This window comes from Falco peregrinus, chromosome 7, assembly GCF_023634155.1.
Source record: "Falco peregrinus isolate bFalPer1 chromosome 7, bFalPer1.pri, whole genome shotgun sequence".
NCBI lineage: Eukaryota > Metazoa > Chordata > Aves > Falconiformes > Falconidae > Falco > Falco peregrinus.
Genome location: NC_073727.1, coordinates 3,779,038 through 3,806,257, shown reverse-complemented (window position 1 = coordinate 3,806,257; position 27,220 = coordinate 3,779,038). Strand labels below are relative to the sequence as shown.

At 42.4% G+C, this 27,220-nt stretch overlaps 1 long non-coding RNA gene across 1 annotated transcript; it reads left to right on the top strand.

The window, feature by feature from the left end:
* The first annotated feature begins 52 nt into the window (after positions 1 to 52).
* On the top strand, positions 53 to 27,220 carry LOC114010946 (uncharacterized). The gene is made up of 6 exons (XR_003552654.2): positions 53 to 405; positions 9,762 to 9,918; positions 21,160 to 21,307; positions 22,652 to 22,800; positions 26,808 to 26,946; positions 27,121 to 27,220. It is a non-coding gene; the product is annotated as an uncharacterized LOC114010946 (long non-coding RNA).

Below are 27,220 nucleotides of genomic sequence, written 5' to 3'. Positions count from 1 at the left end.
GAGCATTCACAAAAAAAAAAAAATATCTGAGAATGTTTTAAGTTTCATTTGTAAGCGGTTTTTTTAATCTGTCTTGCTTATGCATTTAGCTTGTCCTTTTGATGGGTCCTCTCTCTCGAGGAAGAATTAGCAGACCGTTCTTTGAAAAGGACATTTAAGTAGCCAGGCATCCAGTGAGCTTATAGCAATAAGTCATGGAATGCTATATTTCGTTACTTTCTGGTTTATTTTATTTTTGCATTCAGTGTTTTTCAAATATGATGGTGGTGTGGAAATACTGTATTTGATGAATTTCTGGGTTTGTTTTTTTTTATTTTTTCATTCAGCGACTTTAAATACAGTGGTGATGGGGAAAGGAAAGTTGCAATAAAAGAAGATTTTGCTCTTAAGACTGCACATGCCAAGGTAAGTCTGGAATGGGTGCTCGTGGCTGAATTAATAAACTCTGACTGTGGAGGTTTCGAACATGAATTCTGACAGACCCTTCACTATGACAATACTAGTGGGAGTCACAATAATATCATCTGCTGCTGAACATCGCTACTATGTGAGCACTGTTGTGCCAAAGGTTAATATGCCAGTTTTATTTCCTTCTCTCTACAGCTATAATTTAAACGAGTTGCACACATAAGTGATGTTATATGCATAGGGTTTTGCATTAAGTTTGCTATGTCAGATTTGTTTATAAAAATCATATTTTGAACCACTTGCCCGGGGGCTCCGTTCTGGGGAGCTGCAAGCTGATTTCTTTTAAAGAGGCGGTTTTCATTTTCCATGAACTTTCAGTAGAGATTTTGGAGCTCTGAACAGGGAGCTCAGTCTTAAAATTAGCACTTGCACAGGTTTACAATTAGGTTTAATTACTTAGCAACAGAGAGTTTAATCTAGTTTTAGATGTGTGCCCCATGACCTTTTCCCTACCTTACCGGGATTGGAAGGGCCCCTTGCCTCTCGGGGAAAATTGCTTCCCAACATTTTGGAGACCATTTACAATGTTTTTGTTCCTATGCTGCAACATTAACGTTGCCCATAAACCTAATAGTCACACAGTAGTTAATAAGGGGCAGAAAGTTTTACAGTCTTTTCCGCAGTTCTTAAAAATCCTGCTACTGTAATTTAGTCCCAGCCGCCCAAAACCTATCAGTTGTGAAAAATAAGACGTTCTATATTGGTGTATTCCTGGAAACCAGTGGAAGAGAGGACCTCTCCTGAGCATCTAGCTGGACGTAATGAACTTGGGGATTATTTAAATTGCTTGGCTTGTAATATAAACACTCGAGGGCTTGCCAGCAGTGTACCTTCAGGATTTGTGGCTTTTCTGAAAAAATTCATTTGGGATGTTTTTTCAGAATCCATTGCAATTAGTGGCACTATGGCAAAGGATGATTTATCAAATTGCCTTTCAGTTGCAGGAAATAGAATACATTAATGATGTTGCAAACATATTTTTACTCAGGTTCGGCAAGAATTATTTTCCAGCTGTCTTTCTATTATGTAAACCAAGAACATTTCCAGGGTACCAGCTTAATCATCCTTTGTGCCATTGCAGACCTTCAGAACGGTTCTGGCCTTCTCCTGCTAGAACAGATGCTGATATTCATGATGGCACCAGTGGAAACAAGGCACTTCTTAAGTTCCATAAGGTTTCTAGAATCAAACCTGAACTGAAATGGGCTCAGATGTAATTAAGCATTGACTGCTGGTGCCTATTGGGTACACACTCCAGTTCGTTTACCGCATCAAATAGGGAGCAGGAAAGGCTGGAGCTGGGATGGAGAGTCATTGGGAGGAGTGGCAGACTGGAACAACTCTGAAAAGGAATAGCTCACAAATTTCTCTAAAACAGACTTTTCCATTAATCAGCCACTGCTAATAGCTAAACAGTTACATTAAAAAAAAATAAAACTGCAGCCATCTTTAATTCAGAATATTTTTCTCAGAAGGTACCTGTTCTACTAGCACATGGAAAACTAGTATCCAGATTATTACACAGTAGTGAAGAGTGGGGGGGGAGAGGAATAAGCAAAAGCTTATTTATATCAAAATTGGAATACTGTGGACACCATGAGCTCTTAAGCACAGTGATGCTGTGTGCTGTCCGAAAGGGCAGGGTTCTAATTACTTGGCTGCCATAACCATATTTCAGTGCTTAAGATGTCATCATTTCCTTTAGATTTCATCTTCCGCCTGTGTTGCCTGGGATTGCAATAATATGTTCTGAGCTTTCTGTAGCATTTCTAAAATGCATTTTCCCACAGATTAACAGTTCGTACTTTGCTACTTACTTATGAACATTGTTTTCCTCAGCATCCCTGAGAAGAGGGTTATGGGCTATCTTGGATGAGCTTGGCACTACCGACACGTTGGGTTGTGCATCCTCTGAAAGCTGGTCGCAGTTCATGGAGTAGATTTCTGTGGGCTTGGTGTTGAATTTAGTGGGACTTTGGAATGCAGGGAACAGATAGTTTAACGGTGATAACAATGAAGGCTGTGTCATGTCTGTGGTGGGCAGATGCTTCAACAAGAAGTGTCCGTGAACAGGGACAGAGCTCCACACTGACTCCCCTGTGCACTGTGCTGAAGCATTACCCAAATACAGCACAACTACGCTGCTACCATGCTGTAATAGAAGTCTAAAAAGGAAATGTAACTATTCACTCGGTAATGCCTGACCCATTGCAAAATTACACTACTTGGTTCATTGTGAAGCACATACATGGGAGCACCCTTGTAATTATCTGTCTAAAAACACAGCACTGCCATTTCTGGGTTGATTTTTGAAGAGTGGTTGCATAAACCTTTACCAAGATGCTTAATACACTGTGCCATGCTCTTAGGCTGGTTGGTTACTGGGAAAATGAACTCAGCACTGCCATGGTTGCAATGCCTTCCAGCTCTGGCATGCTCAGTGCTCTGTGTGTGATTCTGCATGACGTGCCTGAAATCCCCGTAGCCAGCAGGCTTGGTGCTGGTGGAGTGGGAAGGGGGAGGAAGCAGAATCAGGTCCCTGTGCCTGCCCCTTCCCACACAGCCTGGCTTCCTTGCTCCTCAGGGGTCTGCACACCTGGTCTGGTGCACAATATTTTCTGCTTAATCACAAGGGTAAACCACAACATCCTCCTTGTTGTCTTGAACAAGCTATGGGGAGAGCAGAGGGGGATCTCCTTCCCTGAAATGCACCTGGACACCTACAACTATGTACAACCCTACAACCCTTCAGTCTAGGTTTGCCCTAGAGGTCCAGTCTGCTGCTCTTCGACAGGCTGCTCCTGTCAAGAAGTCAAGCACTGCTTTTGGAAAACAGACTTGCCTTCGTGTGGTAAGTTTGTTCTCCTAAACCTTGATCCCCAAACCACTGAGATCAACAGTTTTTAAGTCAATTTCCACTGATTTCCATGGTCTGGAGGTTAGATTTCACTGCCTTTTCAACCCTGGATCTCAGCAATTCCTGACCGCCTCACTCTGGCTCTTTTCTTTGCTACTGTGGGAAAAAAAGATGCTGTTCAACACGATGAGATCTATATGACTGGGCACTGCGCATGGAAACTACAGCTCTGTTGTTAGCCTGTTTCAAGAGAAGGAAGCTGTATCTGAAATGATACCTCCAAACTGCAGCAAAGCCGAGAACAGGTCTCCTTGTACAAGGGAATATTTCAGCCTCATTTTCATTTGGAAATATTTCCAAACATCTTGCCTTATCCTTGGTCTCGCAAACACAGCTGTGAACTGGAAATGCCTCATGTTCATTTTCCTATTGCATCACTTCTCTTTCATTTTCTTTCTTTTTTTTTTTTTTTTTTGTTAGTTGCAGTCATTAACAGTGTATGAAGAAATCAATTATAGGTAAAAATAGACCAATAGGTAATTGAGCCTTTTTATTCTCATGCTGATCAAAGTAGAGTACTACAGACAACATGCACTGATATTTTCAAATGGAAATGAAGTATTCTTTTTCCAAAACTGAACCGACTTACAAGCCTCAACACTCTTGACTTTGACTAAGGATTAGGATCCTTAAAAAAGAGACTGAGACCCTTCTCGGATTTTCCATTACTGAGGAGGTGTCCTTGGTTCAGCAGCCGGCTGGGGAAGGCAGCTGGAGAGCTACATTGCGGGTGACACTTCGGAATCATGGCGTTTCAGTATTTATCCAGCACTGTATTTTCAGCTTGAAGGTACCAATGTTTTTGTGTCACACAATAAATTACAGGATGTTTACATGCAATTAGGTATGTGCCTACGGAGGAGAAGACACTGGGAAACAGGATTTTCCAGAGGCAGTAGCTAGTTCAGAGGCCGAGCCAGTGCAGTAGCTGTTGTCAGGGAGGACTGAGTGGCAGTTCTAATTACCAGTGTCTACACAGGTTTCTCATAGGAAGATACAAGCTGTCACGATCCCTTGCCAATCACATGAGAACTGACCTAGGGAGAACATCAGCTGAAGGTGAGCGTACACATCCAATAAATTCAGTCCCCACTGCATTAGCTTATTTTTAGGATTGTCCTGAAAAGACATTCAGCCTGTATCATAAAACCTTCAACCAAGCAGAAAATATACAGAATGATGATGACTTTAAATTTGGGTTCATGCCCTCTGGGGCATGAATTCATAGTGCTTTGGATATGATTTGATAATGTACTGAATGCTGAAGGAACGCAGAATCTCTAGATGAGTTCATAAAGATAGAGCATTTATGCAATGTCAGTGCTCTCCTAATCAAGGGAGGCAAAAGAAATCGTATTCTTAATTTTACTGCAAATTTTATTCTTAATTTGCAACAAAATCAGGCTTTCCGGATAAGATATTTCTCAGAAATAGGGCATTTAAAGTTAGCGCGTGGATTTATGCATGCAACTGATGCGCCGTTCTCAGATTTTTCACCTCCTTCCATTGAATGTATTAGAGACTTGTTCACGAACATAGTTTAGACAATACATGTGTCACAAGCAATGGTGAATCAAAGAAGGAAAGCATCCAGAAAGGGAAGCTAACTAGACAGGTAGGCCCTCATCAGCATCACATTCTGTTCCATAGCTACAATAACAATAATTGAGTCAGACACATGGATTTTAAGTGCCTCTTAAAGAGGAAAGTTAGGGAGAGACACTGCGGAAAGAAAATTATATACTGAAATGTGGCGTCTCAGTTTTACAGCTGCCAGCCTTGTTCTGTCAGTAGCCACAGCTGTTGCCTTTTCTTCTAAACTTAGCAGGGGATGGGTGAAGCGGAAGAGGAGCAGTGCAGGCGCTCCGGCTGATAGGGAGATGTGGGTCCAATCCCGCTGTGTAATCAGAGGCAACCTTTTATTAGTTTTAACTCTTGAGAGAGAGGTGTTTTATTTGTGCAGACAGAAGCTGACACCACGGGGATGGGTGCCTGCCTCATGCTGATGGACGGATGTGCTCTCAGGATGCTCCTCGGCCGCCCTTCTTGCACCACTTGGGTTTTTTCCAGTTTTGCTGCTTTGCCACTTCTGTTTTGTCCATCTTGGGCAGCAGGCTTCCTCAGTGCCAGCTTTCCCAATGAATGAAGGAGAATATTTGTCCAAAAGAGGAGGAAATCAAGTCTCTGGATCTCCTGCCGATTGTATGTGGTCTTTTAGCATGTGGTCCTCAACCCCAGAGTCAGACCTGGTGGATTTCAAATCTGGAGTGATGAAAAGTGCGGGCTTCTTATGGTAGAACTTGGTGTCACTGGTACCAGTTTTCAGTAACAGTCTTGCAATTCCTTCACTGAATTTGTGTGTGGTTTTTTTCTTTTGAAAGTTTCAGCTTTGGATGGCATGAGACTAAGTATGAATATTAACTTCCTTTTTTTTTTCCTGCCCTTGGGGTTGCAGAAGAAAATGTGAAGACATGACCCGACATTCAAAACAAAACGCAAAGACTGAAACAAATCATCCACCATTTGTGATTTTCAGCATCTTTTTTTTTTAAATGCAGTCTTACGCTTAAAAGCCAGTTCTCTGCTTTTTGATGTGCTGCCTTGGGATTTTTGAGTGCTTTGTCTTTCCGTGTGACAGTCACCTGCCAGTTACCCAAATGATTTGGGGAGGTGAAAAAAACACAGATATAGATAACAGAGAAGACACGCATCCCCCTGAGTCACGTACTGGGAAATCATCTGGGCCTTGGCATAAGGGCATGAAAGGTGTTTATGGTGCAAAGGCCAGCTGAGGTAGTGTTGGAGGACTCTCTAAGATCACCACCTGGTGTGGTTTTCACCTGTAAGAAATAGTCCTGGGGCAGAGATAGGTGCTGGATGTCTCTCAGCTGGGAGGGATGCTGTTGGCTCCTTCCGACACAGAAGCTGGGAGTGATTTAACGTGAGCTGTGGGTGATCAGGAGAGGAGTGGCACTATAACTTAGCTGACAATATAGATACAGCCTGTACTTACCTTATGGGTGAGCTTCACTGGGGGATAAAATATTCTCTGCACCAAGCAGGATAATGCTTATTGATGCTGAACTGTTGTATGAGCCACTGGCTGTGAAGGAAAGAAGGTCCTGAGGAAACAGAGGAAAAGTGGATGTTTGTGTCATACGCAGAAAATTTGGCCTGGCCTGCATGCCAGATGATATCCTTCCATTTGATGAAGCTGAAGATGCTGAGGACAAGGCAAGAAGGAAGGGGACCATACCCCAGTTAGATCTAGGCACAGTATGTAGTTGAATGAAATAAAATATTTCTTGAAAAATGATTGATTAAGACTAGAGCTCGTAACTCCTGGGGTAATTTTGTCACTTTTATCTTCAGGGTGGAGATCACTACATGCCAGGCTGCATTCCTTCATAGCATCTGAATCATTCTTATTGTCTCCACAAGCTGAAAATGAGAAACAGACTGGCAGGAAAGTTGAAATTTTCAAGGTGGAAAGAGCAGGGAATGGCCTGATTTTTTTGTTGTTTTTTTTTTTTTTCTTTTTTTTTTCTAGATTAAAAGTTCCTGTTGCATTTTTGCAGATAATAATACACTGGATTTTATGACTCCTGTATTTAAAACAAGACTAGGGTTTCCTATGTTTTTAAGAGGAGTAAGAGCACCTGAAAAAAGGGCTTGCTCCAGTGCCATTTATATTCAGCATGACTTTCTGTGAGCCGCACGGGGAAGAAATATTTCCAAGGCACCAGTGGTTGCCATATCCTGTATGCAAAAAGATTCCATAAATGTCTGAAAACAGATGGAATGCAACTTTGGAGGAATAAATGGATTTTTAATTTTCTGAACATTTTGGATTCCATCTGGTTGAAGTAACTAAGTGACCTAGTAGAATACTTTTACCTTTCTTGTATAATAGCTAGAAACACAGCTTGCACTGCTATTGACTGACACATTCCCTGTCAACACACGGGTTTGACTTGCTCGTACATTTACTTACTTTTACCTCTTTTGACTGCATGACAAGGGATACTTGATGCACCTTTTCCTGCGTGTCAGATCTCGGTGTTAGCCCTCTCTCAATTCATGGTCTGGCCTTGCAGCAAGGAAGGAGGAGCTCTAAACCACCTGCCTAAGCCCACCTGACAGTAGTGGAAACCTAAAGAGATAACATACCTTAGAATTATCTTGGGGGTTTGTGGTTTTTTTCTGCAAGCATTGGCATGTTTAAAAGAAAAAGAAAAAAAAAAAAAAACAACCAACCAACCAATTTTCCATTTGCTTAAAGGTAAAGAATAAGAAGGAGCAGAGGCTTTGTGTACAAGTACCAAAAAGGCAGATTATTTCTGTTTACTGCTCTTTTTGTAACTGCCATTTAGAATGTTGTTAAACAAATAAGAGTAAATACGTGTGTGTTTTTAAACAGGAAATGAGCATTTCTCTATGAATAGCAAATAAAATACAGGCAACTTGAACTCACAAGAAAGAAGTCATAAAGTATACTGCTCTATATAAAAAATGGGAGACCTAGGTTTATGGAAAAGACATGATTATTGAAAGCTAAAAACCAAATTTGTTCACCTTCTTTGTCGGAGCAAGTGGGTTTTTTAAATCACTAATATTAAGCCTGTATTTACTAGTTGGACTATTTATGAAGCTGATTATTTATGTTTGCCATTCAGAAAGTTCTACTGAGAATAACTATTTCCGTGCTGATAAGTTCATAAGCAACAGTGAGTAGGATATTGACAATGTGTTTGGTATTAGTTTTCATACTTCTTGGCACTTTGGAACATTTCTCAGGGTTCTTGCTATGAATATGGATGAAACATTCCAAAGAATGGGGAATAGCAGCCTTTTTTTTTTTTTTTTTTTTTTTTTTTATTTAAGGGACAGCAGTGAGAATGTTTTCCAGTTCTGGAAGCAAGTATATTTGCATTTCATTAAAAGCCATTGCATTTTAGGATCACCAGTTTCAGTCTAGCACAAAGCCTGAAATCTTTGAAAGATTTCACTTTTGCCTGACACATTAATGCTACGTAAGAAGTGTATTTGCTCAATCCTTAATAGGACAAAATATAGCATTTCCACTGCAAATAACTTTTATATAAATCTCTGGTCACTGTAACCCCGTAATTCAAAGTAGGCTTCTTTCTTCTCCCTGAAATTTGTGATTATGAACTTCTGACAGCTGGCAGGAACACGCGCTGCTGCTGCCAGCAAAACTCTGGACGCAGTGCAGTCGTGTTTTGAGCGTCTTTTGCTCGGATCCTGTAATAAGCTTGCCTTGTATGGCATTGAGACAATTTAATTCACTTTTGCGTTACACACATATATAATTGCATTACTGTCTCTGAAGCATTTTTTCCCCCATAAATGATTAAAACTTGTTACACAAATTTGGACTTGGGAGATGTATTTAAAGCTCCTTATGCAGGACGTAAGTGGCTGAAAGATTCACTGGCTGCAAGCATGAAGGATTTGCTGTTTTTTAATTTTCTGAGAGTTTAGAATTTTGTAAAAGGTAAGTCTGTACCTACTAATAGTACTGATCACGTGTTGTCTCATTTGTATAACTGAGAAAATTACCAATATAATGAAAAAAGCTCCCTCTAAACAAGTTCTCTACCCACAGTTAATAAAATAGTATCTACCCTGAGAGAGTTGGAATTTCTCTGCAAATGCTTTTAGTTAAACAAAGCATTTTGTGTACCTACAGTAAATGTGATATTTATTTTTTCATTATTCATGAAACAACTTTAATGTCACTGCTGATTTTCTTGGTAGGATGTTCAGCTCCAGCATACCGGAGCTCATGCTGAGTTGTAGCTGAAGATGTCATTCACAATAAACATGAGCTGCTGTGACAATACGATGGCAGAAGGTGAAGAATCTCTTTTCTCGTGCAAGGGCGTGCATGTGTCTCTCTCTCTGTGTGAGAGGGAGAGAAAGGGAGAGATTTGATTGTGTTTACAAGATTCATTCGCAGCACAGCAGGCAGTAGTCACATTGTAATATTCACCTTAACACGGATAATTTGATTTTCAACCTGGTTATCATGCATTTAGACATAACGATACATGAAAATATATGCTTTAGCAGTGCATTTTAAACAAGGCTGCACACTTTAAGTCGGAATATATTAGAGGTGAGCGTTGATTTTTGCAATTGCAGAAGTGCTGGGAAGCACCTTTCAGTGTTTAGCGTATGTTACAAAATCACTAAGAGGAGAGTGAATTCTCATAGGTAAGTCTCAGGGACTGCTGCCATTTCTGGGCTGAACTCAGCAGGATGAGCTTACCCAAATTTGACATCCCTAAAGCTGGATGTTTTCACATTTAGGAGCCTCAGGTACTAATGGAGTCTCCTTTCTGAGTTTCAGATTGTCTCCTGACTGGAAAATGAAGAGTTCAAAAGTCCTGTGGCCTTTCTGCCCTTTACACTGAAAGGAAAATGAACTGCCTGGTCATAGGACGAATGTTGTCTTGGGTCACCATCAAGATCCTGACCTACCTGACTGATGTGACACAGGGAAAGAGGTATGTTGATGCTCATCAAGAGCAGAGCCTCATTACTGCATCCTGGAGCAGCCTGAGAGATAAGGGGGTCTATTGGCAATTTAATTATGGTCGTAACACGCCAGCCTTCTTGCCAGACAAAAAGGAATCCGCTGTTTGCGCTGTGCGATTTCAAGCTCGACTTCAGCCTAAAGAGCGTGGATGTGGTTGGGCGTGATTTTGTGAATCACCTACAGCACATCTGCAACGAACAAAAGCAGGCGCAATTCTCCCCGAGTCAGTGGAGTTGAGCCTGTTTATAGGAACGGGGCGTTTGGCTCCAATCCAGTTAAGTCTCTGCAGTATCCACGCTCCGAATCTGCAGAGCTTTTCTTGGAGTCATTAATATCGAGGCTGTACATTACCCAAGGTAATTAGCCATCACTACTTGAGCCTGGCCCAGGAGTTATTCCACAACATGTTATGTCATTAGTATAATATAACGGAAATAAATGGACACAAACTAGAAACTAGGAAAGTAAGGGTGCTAAAAGGGGAAGAGTGTGAAGAAAACAAAAACAGCCGGGTGGGGTCCCGTGATGGTGTAAATCAGAATCACCTTCTGTGAGGCTCTGCCAGTTTACACCCTGTGATGCTCTGGCCCATGATTATTAGGAAAGTATGTTGTTGATATGCTCTATAATGGCTTCCATTACCAGCCCATGCTAAAAGCAGCAGCTGGTGAAAGTTATGTTTATGTTCCACAGATGGATCGGCAACAGCAGACACATAGCTCTGTGTCTGGTAAACAGGTGTTTGACTTTATATTTGCTAGCTAGCCAGAAGAAGTCAGATTCTTGAAGGAGATCAATTTAGTTGTTGAAAAGGAAGAAATGATTTTTTTTGGTTGCACTTTATCTTCTTTTTAAATGGCAAGTAGTGTCCTGAAACACATCCTGCCTTTTATCAGCATAGTCTAAATGGCTGGGAAGAAAAATCAGCAGAGGGGCAAAAATCCCCAAACTGATGGGGATATTCACATGATACCATCTCACCTCCTTCCTTCCTTGCCCATGTTCAGTGGGAGAAGGAAGCGCTTTGGCTTCAGACAAAGTGAAAGGTGCCCGTAACAGAGTCAAAACTTCCCATGCCAGAGGGGAAACTTCACCCATTGCTGCAGTGCAGAACGGGACTAGTTGAAATTACAGCAGAGTTTAGCTGTGCCTTTGCTGGAGGTGGAAATATAATCCTCCTTTTAATAAGAAATGTTTTGTAAACCATTTCCGACACCTGTAAATTTAATACATACGAGTGCACAGCCAGTGCAGGTGGAGAGCAATTGCTTTTCAGCTTACTCAAAATAAACCATTTATTTTGACTGTTTGTTCATTTCTGATTGCTCAGAAAACCAAAAAGCGGCTGGGATTATTTCTGGTCTCTGGATGACAAATACTTCTAGATGGAAGACTGACAACATGTAAATTCCTGGCTGAATACACTGAGCCTAAAATTCCTTAAACTCTGAGGGTTTGGGAGCATTTTCACAGATACCCAGCAGTAGGCTGAATACTCATTAATAACTAATATTTTGACTCTGTGAATCATAGCAATCCAGGTTCAGCACTTCTAGTTGCAAATCAGATTATTATTTTATTCTTTGACCAGCTCTAGGGAAAGCTCCTTAGTATGTAATGCGAAGAAGTAGCCTAAGGGAAGAGAGCAGGCTGGCATCATTTGCCTAAAACTTTCCCACACTGCTATCAGGTGTTGATCCTCCTGGCAGAAGGTTAGATGTATCCTGCTGATCCCTTGAAACCAGCGGCCAAGGCAGGCACAAGGGGTTCTCCAAGACAAGAGATGGCCCAGGAGCAGGAAGGGTGGCCGGGGCAGCAGAAGAGCCCAGGCTAGGTCTGAAGACATGTTCACCCTCAGTGTTGTTAACTTGTTATCACGCCTGTTTTATTGAAACCAAACCGCTGGAAGGGGCAGCTTGGGAATCATCACGTTATGTCAGGAAGGTAGCTGTTTAAATGAAGTGTGAGCAGTGTGTGTTTTCGAGCTTCTGTTGTAGATGTAATATATGAAGGAATGGCAAGAGCAGCAGGTGGTGTCGAAATTTATGGAGGAGCAGCAAGCCCAGGCGGCAGCCCCACAGGAAGAGCAGTGACAGTTACCACAGCAGATGGTCTGGAGGATGACGAACGTGGGACCTGTCCCCAGCTGCCCCCATCACCCAGCCCTTCTTGAGCCGGAACCAACAACACGTTGACTCCAAGCTGACACAGCCAACCAGAGCAGCAGTGCTGGTGGTGGTGGTCAGGGCATGGAGATCCAGACTGAACAAGCCTGACCCAAGCTGTGCGTATTGATCCCCGAGCAGTGGTGCTGCTGCCGACGAGGAGAGGTACATCTTGAACCAGTTGGGAATCCCAGAATAGAAGTACTGATAAAGGCTCATGGAGGAATTTAACTACCCAGACATCTGTTGAGTAACAAATACAGCTGAACATGCATCATCGCAGAGGTTCCTAAATTATAGTGAAGACAACTTTATGATCCAGAAAGTAGAGACTCCTGAGGAGAAGCCATCCTGGATCTACAGGAGTATATTAATGAAATTTGCAGATGAAACTTTGCAAATGCATTAAAAATACAGCAGCACTGTGCTTCAGGATTGACTTTAGCAGAGTATCGTATGTCTTTCGAATGGACTGTCTTCCTCATTCACTTCTTCGTTTTTACTGTTTCACAAGTAAACGAAAGCGCAAGCCTGTGTTCTCCTGTCTCTAAACCGGTTTGCATCATTCGTGCCTGCCAGACATTTGAGATCTGCAGACTCTTAACTAATATACTTTGCAAACATGTCTCTTGGACAACATACAGCTCATGACAGAGACCAAGAGAATCAGAAAAATGGGTAGATCGCAGCGCCGTGCCAGTTCCCTTCAAAAAGGCAAGTGCATACCTTTGCAGAACAAAATCATTTGAAACAAATGTTGAAGAGGAGGAGGAATCTTAAGAAGCAGAAATATTGAAAAGACAATAATGGTAAATAAGGCATGAGTTTTCAATAAGGCACAATAGCAAAGCAGGCCTATAAAATTTTGGAATACAAACAAAGAGATATTACATCACAGGGTAAAGTTCAAATAGGGCTTTTTCCTCCCCTTGATGGTTTCAGGAGATATCAAATAGGCACTGAAACAAGCAGCAAAAAGGTTACGCTGATTGTAGTGAGGAACCAACAGTAAAACAACGCATTTTTGGAAAATATTTTAGAAGTTTGATTTACAGTGACACTTCCTGGAAAAAAAAAAGAGAACCAAACAGAAAGCCCACAAAACTTTATTTTTATCCTGAAACAAGGGAATCCATGAAATCTTAGGGGAAAAAAATTCTCTTAAAATTTCTCACATAAATCGTCTAATGTTTGCCATCCTCAAAGAAAAAGCAGCCCTGAGTGAGCTTCATTCCTCAGATTCAGTACAGGGATAATGCCAGGTTTACTCTCTAATGATTCATTTCCTTACATCTGGAGAATGTGTCTTCTAAAAATTTAGGGGGAAAAAACCCCAAGGTTTTTTATTTTGCCTCTCTTGCCAAGTTTTAATTTGATGCATTCATTTCTCCATTACCGTTCTGTCCCAGAGTTTATTGTCTCAACCACTACGTACCCAAATCTTTCTCATCTCTTCAGGAAGGTAACGTTTCAAGTTACGTTTGTAATAGCGAGGTATGATCATCTCGGCGGCATGGCAACCTTAGTAATCTTCCTGCTAAAAACCTTTTCATTAGCTTTATGATAAAATATGCCTGTGTTATAAATATTTGCAGAAAATAACAAAACTTTTCACTTGTCTACATTAATCCTGACATCTGCTATAGGTCACAGAGAAAGAAATCTACCTCCAAAAGTGATTCCAATTCAGCATTGTACTAAGACTATTATCAAATAATTCCACTCCACCCGATCAAAGGCTTTCTCAGCATCTAATGCTAATAACATTCATGGGTTTGAGCCTTTGCTTTTTCGAAGTTTTTAGACTCCCCAAAGTATCACCTAAAGGTCGGTGAGGGGTCAAGGGGTGCTCAGTTCTTTGATGAGAAAGAACGAAGAGCTCCTTTTAATCTTAATATTCAACTTCAGTACAGACACACACACAAAAGAGTAACTAATCTCAGGAAGACTGATCTCAGTCCAGGCATAAGCAATAGTGCAAGACTTTTTTTGTAGAAGGTGCAATCTAAGAACTAACTTTGCCAGCAGGGAATTTGGAAGGAGATGAAAAAATGAATGAGAATCCCTCTCTGGTTATTACTTCTGTCTGAATTCCAGTTCGCGTTAGACTGGGACAAAGAAGGCTGGAGACAAGGATGCTATCAACAAGATAGCAGCGGTGATATACAGGCCACTGCTAACGAACTGCCTTTCTGTGTCCAGGGAGCCCTTCTAAGGGCAGTCTACAAACACCCGCCTGAAGGCTCTTCTTGCTTCAGGCTGGGTGGCTGTGCTTGCTGGTCTTGCTCAAAGTTAATTTGTAATCTACAAAAACAGTCTTCTATTAAGGGACAGAAACAAACCTAAAGGTTAAAAAAAAAAAAAAGGTGACGGAATCTCTTATCAACCTGAAGCTTCACTTTGCCTGTCTGCTGCACCTGAACTGGCGTACCCAGTCACTGAACTGAGTCTCATGAAGGTTTCAGCACTGCAGTGGAAGCAAGGGACAGTAAGAAAAATCACTTGTGGATCCCAGTTTCTGTGAGGGAAAGTATAAAAGGCTCTGAACTGTCCCTGAGCAAGGTTATTAACTTGAAAAGTACTTAGCTAAAACTCTTTCCTGGTGCATTGACTCATGCCCTCCACTTCAGCAAAGCCAGATTACAGAGATTTGCCAATGATTTTGTGGCTGCAAAATGCAGGAAGGTATTTTAATTGCATTTTCCCCTGTGATCAGTTCTCTTGCCATACTCCATGGTTGAAGTCTTATTGGAATGCTTTAAATAGAACAAAGACTTGGTCGGCTATTCTGCCCCGTCGCCCTTCCCCACCTAAGCTGGTCCAGGTTGTTTGGATGGAAACGCTACTTTATCTAAAAGGTTTTTTGCCTGGAAAGTGACTGCAGATTAACAATGCCAACAGGAACACTTCATAATCACTGGCTGGGCTTTTCTCACTCAGTGTCCATTTCCCAAAGGACGTACACTGAAAAAATGGCATCAAGTTTTGAAATGGAGTGGTGTGAGCTGACTCGGAGCCATCAATATGCTGATTTACCCCAGCTGAAGTTCCTGAGCTGCACAAAATAACCCCTTACATTATATGTGAATCAGCTGTTTAGTAATCAGCGGAATCCAGATTCCGGTGGTTTTACTTCCACAGAAGGCAGGAAAAAGGTTTTTATCACATTTTGCCTCGTGATCAGTTCTGAAGCCTTACTGGCGGATGAAATTCCAGCTCGGTCTTACTTACATTAATACAAAGATGGTTAAACTATTCGCTCTCTTCTTTCTCTTCACCCATACATACTCACCCTGAGTAGTAAGAGTGTCTGTAATTTGCCCCGTTCACCTGAATGGCCCCTCTGGTGGGGATGCAGAGATGATGGTCCTCAGGTCTCTGAACAGCCTCTGGAGAGACGTGGCCTCTTCACTTACATCTCCTGAGTTGCCTGGTGGAGCAGCTTACCTCTTTCTGTCGAGTAAGACCAGCACTTCTGTTACCTGCCCGAGGTCGACACCCTCCTGCAAAGTCACAAACAGGTATTTAATATCAGGTACCAGTTCTCATGAAATGTTTGGATGGAAGCTGAGGAGGAGGAGCAGGGGTGGAAGCACGGGTTGATTAGGTCCCCTTTGGATCTAGTTCCTATCTTGTGCTAATCCACCCCAGACTCCTGGCGGTAAGATCCAAAGCAGCATAAAGCAGATAACAGGAGGAGGTGGAGGGGGCTGGTCAGGGCTGTTTGTAAATAAATCTGGAACCTGGGATCTGCAGCCTGCTTGGTTATGGTTTTGTGAAAATACAATTACAGCATAAAATGAAAGCAGGCTGTGCAATGAAAACAAGAGGAATGCCATCACCCAGGTTGGTTTGTACTGCAAACCACCCTGGTCAATCATCCGAGATGAATGGAGGTATCCGCTGAATAACCTCACTTTGCAACTTTTATGTGAAGGCTTGATAAATGAAGTCAGGGAGAGGTACAAGAAAGTGATTAAAACCAGCCTGCGCAAAAGGCAATGATAACCTCCCTGAGCTTGAAACTTTTTTCCCCTTCTGCCTGAGTTTGTTAGATAATTAACCCTTTCGTCTTTCCATCTCTGTACACAAACATTTGTATATTCAGACAAAGCACTGCCTCTTGACAGGCAATTTGTCACTGGTAATAAATTGGACCCAGTGGCAAGGCCAGCAACTTCCAACAGGGATGCTTACGGCTGGGTGCCGTGATCTGGAGGTTCGTGGTGGCCTCGTTGTAGCCCAAGACCTTTTCCAGAGTTTGGCTCACTCATTCCTTGTCTCTGGGCTCTCTCCATTGCCCAGTAGCTCACTTAGGCACCTCCTTTTAGGCACCCTCCTGGAAAAACATTGCCCCACGCTGCACTGGGCTAATAGTTCTAGGGGATGCCAGTCTGTTGTAGTGAGCTTGAATGGGATATTCTTGTCACTAAAGCAAGAGGCAATTCCGGCATTATTGCCAGGCAGGGGCCAGGATTTCTCTTTCTGGACCTGGAACTCATCTCTCATCTCTTGCGGTTAAATAGTTGCTGACTTGGAGGATGACTTGAGCATGCAGAAAAGCATGTTACCCGCATACGGCATAGCCGGAGATCAGTGGATTTCCCATTCCTTGGTGTAGCCCGTTGTGCTCCTAGATGCTTGCTGGGGTTAAAAGGGACGAGCAAAAGGGTCTCACGAGCAGACCCTTGCCCAAATGTGGTGAGAGGCAGCTGCTAATGGTTGGGTTGCTTCAGTTTTGGTCTGCCCAACTGCATTAGGGTACCCAATAATGCACTTACGGTAAAACAGCTGTTGAGAATCCGAGGTGGGCTCTCAGGTGAAGATCTAGAAGTCAGCATTAACAAAATATACCAAAGATTTCTTGCGATCTTATTTCAGAGAAATAAGCTTTTCTCGGGGGACCCACCCCCTAGACTTAGCCCCAAAAACAGCAGCAGCAGCACTGCCTGTATTGAACAAAGCTCTTTAAACTCTTACTGAGAAGCAAAATCTCAGCTGAGAAATGTCAACAGAGCTTTTACGACAGCCTGAAAATTAATTGTCCTCTGAAATGGCAGTCCTCAATTTAGGCTTAATCTCTCTTGCATTACTCAGGTAGCTATTGTGAAGTATCACCCCGCTTGCTGCTGTCGCTGACAGTTTCTATATCCCTCCACCACGCCCACTGGAAGGAAAACAATCACATAAATCCCTCTTGCAGGGCATGCTCAAACTCGTTTCTTATTGTGGGGCAAATTTATGGTTGCATTTACTATGTAATCTTTAAAGGGGACTGGCTGGTTGAAGGTCTAAAATTACAGATGACCTGGGTGTAAGCAAAAGTGGATTTGTTAAAAAATTCTGGGTTTAAGGGAGGAGGAAAGGGGGTGAGAGAAGAGAGCTAGATGTTCCCCGGGTAGTTTATGACCTTTCCTAAAAAAAAAAAAAAAAAAAAAAAAAGGCAAACAAACAAAAAAACCAATTAAAAAAAACCCAAAAACAAAGAACCAACAAACCTTCAAGAAAGGTAGAAATGCAGTTTTCATCCTGTGGCTCTAAATACCTGTTTATCCCACTGCCATGATACGAGCATGCCCGGTTGGGATGATTTAGCACTCTGCTGATGACTACCAACGGAAGGACTTCATGTGAAAAGGTAGTCTGCCACAGCTAATGGGCTCTTGTTTCAAAGGGATGCTGTGTGTACATTACTAGTGTATGGAGAAGGTGCAGAAAGGCCTCAGCAGACATTAGGAATGGAGTGTTGTTGATGATGAAAAGGCACTTTGCTGTTGAGGGAATGGTGGGAGAGAAAAGGCGTATCTGTCTTTTTGATTAGAAATGCATGCTTCCTTTCATCATCTGAGCTGAAAAATTGGCTTCTGCTCTTGGTTTATGAAACCATTTTTCTTTTCCCTTCCTTCCCAGGTTTGCAAACTCTTTAATAAATTAGTTACTGTGAGGTGCATAGGTGCAACAATCACCTTAGAGGCTTTTCCCAAATGCATCTTTAATATTTTATAAGTATTTAAATAGATTTATTCAATGTGAACAGCCTGATTTATTAACACTGGCACTCTGGCATGGAAAGAGGGTTCAATACAAATTATGTTGTGTCAGAAATTTTTAGCAGCTAGATCTCAATTTACCAGTGGATTCTTGGAAGTCAGGAAATAATAAGACCCACCCCATATTAATATTTAATCGGGCTTTGGTGCCAGATAGGAGAAGCTGTCGAATGAATGAGATGCAACGAGGGGAGCCCTGTATTACATTAAAACATACATCATGTGTGTTCGCTTCTTAGATGGGGGGCTGGGGGGAGAGAGGTGGGTCCATTATTGTGGCAGGTGAGGGGCTCAGACCTGCTGCTGAATAAAGATGCTCTGCCGGGCTCTGAGAGCTGACCAGATGAAGTTAAAGACTCACCGCAGACATTTGTGGGAAACCTGAGCGACCAGGTGTGAAACTTGTTTCCATTTTGATGTCCCAGGTCCAAGAGATGCCTTTTCTTGTGCGTATTCATAGAATCATAGAATCATTTAGGTTGGAAAAGACCTGTGAGATCATCAGGTCCAACCGTTAACCCAGGACTGCCAAGCCCACCACTAAACCATGTCCTAAGTACCACGTCTAGGTGTTTTTAGACACCTCCAGGGATGGTGACTCCACCACCTCCCTGGGCAGCCTGTTCCAACGCTTGACCACCCTTTCAGTGAAGAATTTTTTCCTAATATCCAACCTAAACCTCCCCTGGTGCAACTTGAGGCCAATTCCTTGTGTCCTGGCGCTTGTTACCTATTCAGAAAATAATGCATGACAACAGAAGCACTGAACTCGTCGTGATAGCAGAGCTGCTTTGTAAAGCCCTTTGTAATGATGCAATGAGAAGGGTGCTTCCAGACCTAATACTGTCCTGCATAAGTGTACCAAGGAGCAGTGCAAGGACGGGTTTACTTGTCCTCTGTAGGTCAGTACTCAGTAGGTTACTGTTTGGAATTACCCCAAATTCATTTTCACTCTGAAGTGCTGTGGAAGATTATTTTTATTTAGCCTGGTACATTACCCTCATAAAAACAAATTGCGTTTATTTCTGTATGGAAACACCAAACCATTTTCTCATGCAGATTTTGGGTATAAATTTCAAACATGAGGAAGCTCGGAAGCAGAGTTTTTTGCTCACTTGAACATAAAGGCATGATTGCAAAATAGCTCTGCACATTGGCACGGCTTTCCTAAATCACTGCACCCGGTGTGGAGCAATTCAGATGAGTTCAGAGTCTGTTCAAAAACTGGCAACATCTCATTTATGCTGAGCACCGCTGACACAGCCTCCCCAATCCACCCTACAAGGCAGGGGCTAGGTGGGTGAACGAAGAGCAAAGAAAGCTTCAGCCAGCCACAGTGGGACTGGGACTGGATGAAGAGGAGAAAAGGGGACATCTCAGATGCCACAGATCTTTTCCTGGCATATTTCAGGATGACCCAGCAATGAAGAAACCCTCCAGTGGTCAAGGCTGCCTAGCCATAATTGCATGCTCATGGGCAAGGGCTGAGCTCTTCTGAGGGTGTGAACTAGAGAAGTGTGGTTGAAGTGCCTGGAATAACACTGCTGGGCACTGGCTGAAAATCTGGCCTGTAGCTGAAGTCCTGGTGAAGCTAGTCTTCTGGTAGGAACTTTATTAATTTCCTTTTCTCACTTAATTATGTTTATTTCTATCCTTTAAAACCCGTAGTGTGTTTGCTTTACTTAAAGAAAGAAGAGTTGAACTGCTGGTCCTTTGTAATGTTAATAAACTAGGTGATGCTACAGTAAGATGCTAAGAGTCAAGATAAGAGCCTACTCCACACATCTGATTCTGCCAAATTTTGGTCAGAATAGTTTGTTGTAAGGTTAGATTTCCAGGGCAGAACCCTTCAGTTTGTGCTGTGGTAGTTGCCTGTTCCTACTGGTATTGGGATCTCAGTTCTTTAAACTGAATATTTGGAGGGGGAAGACAAATGGAGGAGCGGAGCAGAGCGCTCTGTGTGATTTCTTTATGCTGCTTATGGTTAAGTTAAATTTGGGGTTGTGGAGTGTGTACCTGACAATGTTTTGAGGAAATGGTGGTAGGTCCGGAGCAAGGTCAGCTCTCTCTGTGTCACTGCTTACAGGTCTCCACCTAATCCGCCACAAGGCAGGCTGGCTGCCCGGGGTGGGACCGTTAGTCTCTTCCATGGGGCAGCAGTTCTAGCTGTTATAAATATGCAGATATACAGTTCCTTAAGAGCAAACGGAGATATTATGACCTACTTCACATAAAAGAGTAACATACAGTTGCACCTATATCAACGGTGGGAACAATGGTAGTTCAGAAGGGAATGAGCTTGTTCCCATTCCAGGGAGAGTGTGTGTCCCTTGTCGTGCAGGGTTGGATGGTTACAGGTTTGGGGAACAACAGGGCCAGATTTCTGCTGAAGCCGTGCTTTCCTGCCTCTACAGGGCAGCAACTGTAGGAGTTACCTGTGCTTCGGTGGGTAAGGATGGGCATGTCTTTCTGCTTTATCCTGTTAAGCCAATCCACAGTTTAGATTATTGTTTGCTTCTTACGTGGTGCAAAAAAAATGCAGGCCACAAAGTTAACTTCAAAATTCACTGATCTGCTGTTTTAAACCACTGCAATTCTTAGCATCTAATCTCAGTGTTCGTAGTCGTGGCATATTAAGTCTTCATGTGGCACGTGATGTCCAAGCAAGGTGAACTCTTTGGCAGGCATTTTGAGAGTCATAAGCAAGGAAGATTCTATTACTTTTATCTCAGGAAAAGAATACCATTGTCTACTCTGAACTCAAATATGTATAAATCGATTTTCCCTCAAGATTTTTCAAGTTTGAGCTAGACGGGAAAGAAGTAGAGGAGAGACTATCAGAGGGCAAGTTTCACAGTTCAAATATACGAAGCTCAACTATATTGGCATTAGGAAAAATGTTATATTTTGTTAGGAAAACATTGTAGAAAGTTAAAGTGCTATAAGTTTTTTGGCTAATTCTGACTGTTCAAAAGGTCATCTGGACTTCTACAGGATATGACCAGCTAGTAATATGCCTGAAAACACCAAAATTTCAGCCCCCTCCTTCCCAAAGGAGAAGAGGACCAGCTTCTGCAGTCTTCCACGGATGGGGGCGTTCTTGGAGCAATGGTCTCGCTCTGGTCTTCAGGACAGTTCCAAGGTACTGCTTTCTGTGCGAGTGAGGCCAGAGTGGTTATCTCAGAAAGCCGAATGTGATTTTAATTATAGCTTTTGTTATTGGAACAGCTGTAACCGAGATTGTAACAGTCAATTATATATGGAGCTTTATTGGCAAAGGGTGTTTAATATTAAACAATCATTGCTAACTGTGAACATACCTGATATAATAATGAACTTTATTTGAAAGATCAGCATGAGATAAAGGAGTTAAATTTAGCTGTACAGTCCGTAACAATAACACGAGGGGATATCGTGAATTCATTTTATTTGGAAACAGAAAACTCTGGATGTTGTTAGATTATCTTTTTGAAAGCATAAAGTAAATGTTTGGTAACCAGAGATTTGTATTGCTAGAGAGAATCACTTTCACTAAAGCTACAGTAACCGAATGTTTAAATGTGCAGGGCTGAACTGTCAAAGCACGTAACAACATCTTTAAATAAAATGGAAGCGGCTAGAGCTGCCTTTATCAGTGTCCTCCTTGACAACTGCTTAAGGTTCAGTTCTGTTCCCATTGAAGTCAGCGGAGGATCTCCTGGTAACCTGAAATGATTCATGACACGCACCTTACCAGGGAAAAAAGAAGTCTCAAAGCAGCGGGAGCATGCGCGGCTGCCCCATAGCACATGAGTTATTCATTCCCACGCAGCGATCGTGCCGGCCCACAGCATGCGTAGCTGGAGCTCAGGCCCCTTGCAAGAGCCACATCGAAGACAACAGCCCTGCCCCCCCTGCCCACGGAGGGGTTTTTTCAGTCTTCCAGGTCTAAGTCACTCGACATCGTTGGCAGTTGCAACACCTAGGTTTTCAGCTTAATGAAAGGCTCAGAAAACCTCTTGCAGTATTTTTAGTTTATTTTCATTAAAGCTGACGGTCCCTGATAACCAATGGTAGGCTCAAATCCGAAAGGCTCACATGGCAAAATCCGCCCCAGCCCCGAGCTGGGAAGTGCTGAGGGAGTAAGCGCTGGCTGGGCCAGATGCCTGGTACAGCAGGGTTGGTTTGTGAGGGCTGGGGTTGGATTTTAACTTGGTATTTGTGTCGCTGGCTACGTGGGCTGTTTGGCCAAAGGCGTGAGTCCCGGTGCAAGCGAGGAGGCAGGATGTGAAGCGGCTGTGGGATGCAGGGACAAGGCGGGCTGCCCTGGGCATGCCCAGCGCCCCTGTGGTTGCTTCTCCCTGCACCCATCCTGCAGGCTGCTCTTCTGCGCTGGCAGGAGGACAAGCCACATCGCCTCTTTTCAGTCTCATTTTTCCAGTTCTCAGAGGCTGACCTAGGAGCCAGCAATTTGGCTTTATATTTGGGCTTGGAGTTTTCTCTTCAGTCCCTCTCTCCTGATTGCCGCTCTTTGGACCCGGTGGATCAACACTCTGTAGACAGACGGTGTCTTTATCAGCGTGCAAAGTGAAATACTCCATCCAGAGCTCCCTCCTGCTTCTTGGTTTCCAACATGCAGCTCAAATTCTTAATTGGGTAACCTGAACTTCTCTGTAATCTACGTATCAGTGTGTGTGGATGTAATGGACATGTCAGGGCTGTGTACACTAGCACTTTTAAGTCATATAATGGGCCTGTTCACTAGAAGAATAAACACACCATGCAATTCAACTGCAAACTGGGGGGGTGCAGAGCAGAATGTTGGCCGGAGGGTTATCCCGTTATCCCCAGTGGAGAAGCAGTTGTTTTTCATTTGCAGATTTTGGGGGTGATCTGCAGCAGTGATGTTCTCCCTAATTTGGAGGATCGTCTAATCGTGTCATTGGAATGGTGGGGGGAGAGGAAAGGGAATGGAGAGGATTTCTTCTTGCAAGCATTTTTCAGCTCTTGAGAGGCTTTTGTGTTGCCTGTGCAAGCCTACAATTGGATATTGCAGGATACTGTACTTTTATGCGGAGAAAAGGAGTAGGAAAAAACCCCAAAGGTGGGAAGTATAGCAAAAGGCAATATTTGGAATTGCACTGTTAGGAGACACAGCTGAAGTCAATGGGAGTTTGATCCATGAAAGCACAGCAGGACCACGCCATATATAGGAAAGCACAATCTGTCAAAATTAAGTGCGTAGTTTATGGTATGCTTTTTGTTTGAAATAACATATTACCTCCTATTTATAGTAAAGCAGACTAAACAGTTCTTATATGTCTGCATTTAAGATTTTCAGACAGAGAGTAAGGACACCTTTTACCTGGAAATTGTGGAGTCAGAGCTCAAAATTGTTAGCAGTGATATAAATGAATACCTGTGATTTTACAGGCGTATAAATCTCAAGCTTCTGCTTACATAGCCCTGCTCCGTCTGCAGTGCTGGCTGGGTCCGAAGATCACTGCTGGAGGACTACTAGGAAACAAATGAACTTGCAATGCATAGTATCTTAAAGGAAACTATAAATGGGATAGGTCAAGGACTAGGCATGTAAGCGACAGGAAAAAAATCTTCCTTTTAGTTTATACAACTCCTGCTTCCATGTCTGTGCAGATTCCTAATAAGGAATAGTAACTTTTCGAGGCACTAGGCCTGTACATATTTCCTGACTTTATAATTCTCACAGTTCTAGACATTCCAAGGTAGGGGGTCATTCAGACGGAGTTGTAATTTCTTGTGCATATTTATTTCCAAAGTATCTTTTGCATAGTTTCCCAGTGAAATCATGTGCTGGGGCTGGGGAATGCTAAATAGGTTATTTTTCAAGCTTGCATATAAAGGGGCTGTCAAAGCGGGCTGTTTTGGACTTATCAAGTACAAGTGCCGGAGCCAAACCATGATGTTTGCGGCGTGTCCTTCCCAACCCTGTTACGAGCTGGGCTCCCGACCTTCCAGCGGGAGGTGACGTAAGAAGGTTAAGGAGCTCTGGTTTTGTTATCAGTGAGGATTTTAATGATGATAAAAGTCTTGAAAGCGTACCTTGGCTCAAGAGTGGCGTGACCTGAGCCTTCCCCAAAAAAAGTACATTTGGTTAACCCTTTGGTGTTTAGATCTGTGCTCCTTTCCCTTCCCTTCTGTAAATAAACACACGACAGATTTTACGGGGAAAAAGGTTGTAGAAGCCCAGCCTCTCTGTAAATAACCTTAACTGATTCTGAAAGCACATTTTGAATTCATTTTCCCAGTCCTTCAAGACACTTTTTTTTTTTTTTGAAGCAATTACATTTATCTGATCAAAGAATTAAAATACATCAGGGATCAGCCAAGATGCCATGAATTTCGAATATTCATTTCTCAAAATCCATCAGCCGAGCAGCAGCTATAAGTTATCTGCTGTCTGAAAGAGGTTTACACAAAGTATTTGTCTGGCCATTTTCAACCCCCCCCAAAAAAAAATCTCTGCTAAAAATCCTGCAGATAATGTATTCATCAAGGAGAAGCTAAACTGGAGAGGAAGGAGTTTGCCCTTAATGCTGCGTATGCCCTGCTCAAAGCGGCACTGAGGAAGGTTAGTCAGACCTCAGCTTTTATCAAGATGTGTCTAACTAATCTAAATTGAAATGTGGGCACTTTCTTTCTGAACTCCAAAAGCATGTAATGCATTTGGGACTGAGGTTTTCCAGCTCTTGCTGAAAAGTAAGCGTAGACTTTCTGCTTGCAGAAATTCCTGTGAAAAGAATCTAACTTATTTCTAAGCTTTTGAAAAGAGTAGCAAGGGGAAGATCCCGTGGAAATCAGGAGTGTTTTCACAGATTGCTGGTGACAGTAAGTATCATTTTATAAAACACCAGTTAGGCTGCGTGTGACATATGGAGACAATTTCTCCCTCAGCTATATTTACCTTTCCCTTTGATCTAATGGGAGCAGTGCATGTATACGGAGGCAGCCCTTGGTCCGCAGCATCCCATCCCGTTGGGCTGGCGTACTGGGAGAGGTTTGGAATAGCCAAGCTGACACGTGCCGTTGTAACTAAGAGGGCAAGATGGTGCAAGGAGTCTGATTTAGCCGTGTGGAGGGACAGTTATGAGGTGGTACAAGCGAAATGCATTAAGTGCGGCCTTTTTCCTTTATCATTAGAGAATCATTGAAATGTAAGACTGGAAGGAAATCCATAGGCCATGTATTCTGTTCTCCTGCTCAAAGGCAGGATCAATTATACAGCCATCCCTGGCAGCCATTTAAGTAAAATATTACTGGAATGAAAAGATATTCTTTATATTTAGAAGAGGGAATACTGCCAGTTAGTTACTTACCTTCCGAAAAAAAACAGAAGGAAAAAAAAAAAAAAAAGAAGAAAAACATAAAAGAGGTTATTCCAGCTCTCTAAGAGTTATCATTCAAATTAGTTTGAAGATTTGCTTGGGATCATTGGAGAAGCCTGACTAGAAGATGTAAGTGGAACATAAGACAGGGTATGTGGAAGTGAAAAATGAGGAGATACGATCATAGAAAGGCCAGGGAACAGGTTGAACAGGCTTCCAGTTGGGGTGGCGAGTTCCAAAGGCAATTGTCTCATTTAGGCAACAACTGAATGAGCACGTGGAATTCAAAAAGACAAAGAGCTGCGGGTTTTATTTTTGAGCTTTGAGTTACCTGGTGACTCTGTCAAAGGTTAAAAGTGATACTTTGCATGGCTTGCCCCCCCTTAATTAGTATCAGATATTTGCATGTGTACGTGTGCTTGCTTACATGGCACTGGTTTTATTCCTCTTGAACAAAAAGGCACCATAATTTTAAGAGAGTTTTTTTAAAAAAAAAAAAAGTTTAGAAGTTTCTTAAAGTAAGGCAGGGGAGAGAGAACAGCAAACAGCATTGCACTTCAGATCCATATGGATCCTGCTGCTGTGATATCACTGTAAGGCTCACTGCCTGGTGGTTGCAAGTTGTTTTTCTAAAGCCAGACCATTTCATCTGACTTTCGTCAGAGCTGCGGTTTGCTCTGCTCTACTTTTAAGTGCAAACACTGCAATTATTTGCAGAGCATTATTGGTCATTTATTTTATCAGTCTAATATTCTTATATTGCGCATCTTAATACCGCTATTAACTGTTTTGGGTCATTTCTTATTTGTATACCAGAAAACTGCTTCCAGTGTTATTACTTATTGGTCATAATCAATTAGGGAAGTTTTTAGACTATGGCAGCCTTATATAAATACACTGGCAAAGTTCACCTCCTATGATTTCTGACAATTAAATTGTTCTGTCACTTTGGGACCTTCATTAATCTCAACTTGTCATCCTTGTTTATGCAGGTTATAATGGCCTGTGTGTGTAAGTGAAATGAGATGCTAAAAGCCCTTGGCTGTTTAACTCTTTGATGAAAGTCAAGCAGGAGTATGTTGTTGAAGGGAAAAGTTGATTATTTTTTTTCATCCCCCAAAACAGCACCATGGAAATTATTGCACTGTTTAACGACTAGCTATGAAATAAGGCAAGGAAAAGTTTTACAGAGGGGTGAAGAAAACAGAGTTGACGGTACTGTTATCACAGTCCTTTGTGTGTCTGCATGAGTGCACATAGAAATGAAGATGTGGCAACATATATTACTTTCTCTTCCAGGAAAGTGGTATGAAGACATCATGTTCCGGCAGAGGAATCTTAACGGCCAGAGATTTTCAGATAACATTGCGGGATTGGTGTAACATCGGTGAAGGACATGGCTAAAGTCTCTTGGAACTCTGAGATGCACGTGTTATTAGTAAGCCCTTAGTATTATTGGTAGTTTGGGTAATTGGGACAGACTGATTGCTTGGCACCACCACAGGTGCGCTTCCAAGGACTTTGGGCAGTGAAAGTCCATTTATGGAATGTATTTAATATTTCAGTTCCTGGGGGAGTTTATCATTTTCTTCTTTCTTGAATTATCTCCTAGAATTTGAAGACCTGCTTTCTGATGTCTCCGAAGAAGGTGGTTTATTACTGAAGAAGGTGGTTTATTACCGCCTGCCATTTTAGAAGGCTTTTTAGAGCGG